Source organism: Stegastes partitus, unplaced genomic scaffold, assembly GCF_000690725.1.
Source record: "Stegastes partitus isolate 25-593 unplaced genomic scaffold, Stegastes_partitus-1.0.2 Scaffold851, whole genome shotgun sequence".
Taxonomy (NCBI): domain Eukaryota; kingdom Metazoa; phylum Chordata; class Actinopteri; family Pomacentridae; genus Stegastes; species Stegastes partitus.
This window is the reverse complement of record NW_007578582.1, coordinates 163,080-165,423: the sequence shown is the minus strand read 5'-3', so window position 1 is coordinate 165,423 and position 2,344 is coordinate 163,080.

Sequence of the window (2,344 nt, the reverse complement as noted above, 5' to 3'; positions counted from 1 at the left end):
TGCACAGATTCTAATGATTTTACACACATTAACTTTAATATACAGGAAAAAAAGTACTTTTGATGTACAAAGCGGGCTGTGTGTTGGCTCGGTGGTTAGCATCGTTGCCTCATAGCTAGAAGGTCGCCGGTTCGTGTCCCAGTGAGGACACCCGGGATCTGTCTGTGTGGCACTGAGTGTTTTCAAAGACTTGATTAAAAAGACTTGATTAAAATATCTCGCCCCCCCTTTAAAATCTGAATTCATAAGAAACAGCTAAGGACTTTAAAACATGTTAAAATTACTGTATTATGATTGTCAGTGTGATTTCATGCATTTTCTTGCAGGTGTGGCTACATTTGACATGGTTGTAGTACCAGGCCAGGCCAGTAGGTGGAGCTGTGTGTGTTAGGAGCCAGTAGCGGACGCCAGTCACTAATAGAGTGAGACGTCAGACGGTACGAGTAACATGAAGCAACACAGACGTGGAGACTAAGTGTTTTTGTAATCATTTCAACAGGTAAGATGCTTAGAAATCAGAAAACAGAAGGAAATATGAAAGTAATACACCGTGTATAAGCCTTAGACTGTGACTGTGATACAGAGTAATTTGAATGAATGGAGACGAGTGAGCCGTTGTAGCGAGTGCTAACCGAGTACGGCGACGCAGCGCTAAAATGTTGAAAATGAGCTATGAAACTGTTTTATAAAGTCAGAAACAAGCAACCGTACATAGAATCACAAACAGCGATAAGAGTTCTGGCTGGCAAATGAGTTGAAAGGAGTTAAAGCTTTTTTTTACGTGAATGAATGAGCGAAGGCTAACGACACGGAAGCTAACAATGCTAACAATAAAGTCGCGCGCATTGCAGCTTTGACCGCCGGCAGTACACAGTTTCCGGTTGGGTTTTCAGAATAAGAGCGGAGCGATATATCGAACACAGGTGATGTTGTTACATTTAAAAGTAATTGTTTATATAGAAGACACGATTTCAGTATTAGACTTTATTGTTATTTTGGTGCAAAATAGAGCTAGACAGAGACAATAATAAATACTGGTGAGTTAAAACAGTTCTAGGTTGAGTTAAAAAGGTGAAACAGTTCATGATAGAATAAGTGGAGATTAAAAAGAAGTTCATTGAGTATAAATACTTCCGGTGAAAATGTTGTTTACATGANGAGAGAACCCACGCTGCACGGGGAGAACATGGAGACTCCACGCAGAAAGATCCCCGGTGTCCTCACTGGGATGCAAACCAGCGACCTTCTAGCTGTGAGGCGACGGTGCTAACCACCACCCCACCTTGCAGCCCAGATATTAATATACTTCATTACATTTTGATTTCATATTGTCAAAAATCTGATAAGTTTATGTTGTTCTGGAAACACAAATTAGATTTTTATCTTCTGAGCACAAGAGCAAATGTTTTCCTTCCTAAACTGATGACTTGTCAGGACTCATAGTCCGATAAGGTAAGACAGCACAAAATAAGACCAGATAAGCCTTTATTAATCCCTCAGATTCCTTTGACTGTGGAATATAACCGTACTGCACAGCGTTGTTCTGTATGTAAAAAAAACATTTGTATTGCAAAAACTCTTCCATGATTAGAAAAGTACTAATATTAACACTTATACTGCACAGATTCTAATGATTTTACACACATTAACTTTAATATACAGGGAAAAAAAGTACTTTTGATGTCCAAAGCGGGCTGTGAGATGGCTGGGTGGTTAGCATCGTTGCCTCACAGCTAGAAGGTCGCCGGTTCGTGTCCCGGTGAGGACACCCGGTATCTGTCTGTTTGGCACTGAGTGTTTTCAAAGACTTGATTAAAATATCTTGCCCCCCCCTTTAAAATCTGAATTCATAAGAAACAGCTAAGGACTTTAAAATATGTTAAAATTACGGTATTATGATTGTCATTGTGATTTCATGCATTTTCTAGCAGGTGTGGTTACATTTGACATGGTTGTAGTACCAGGCCAGGCCACTAGGTGGAGCTGTGTGTGTTAGGAGCCAATAGCGGACGCCAGTCACTAATAGAGTGAGACGTCAGACGGTACGAGTAACAAGAAGCAACACAGACGTGGAGACTAAGTGTTTTTGTAATCATTTCAACAGGTAAGATGCTTAGAAATCAGGAAACAGAAGGAAATATGAAAGTAATACACCGTGTGTAAGCCTTAGACTGTGATACAGAGTAATGTGAATGAATGGAGATGAGCGAGCCGTTGTAGCGTTGTGCTAACCGAGTACGGCGACGCAGCGCTAAAATGTTGAAAATGAGCTGTGAAACTGTTTTCTAAAGTCAGAAACAAGCAACCGTAGATAGAATCACAAACAGCGATAAGAGTTCTGGCT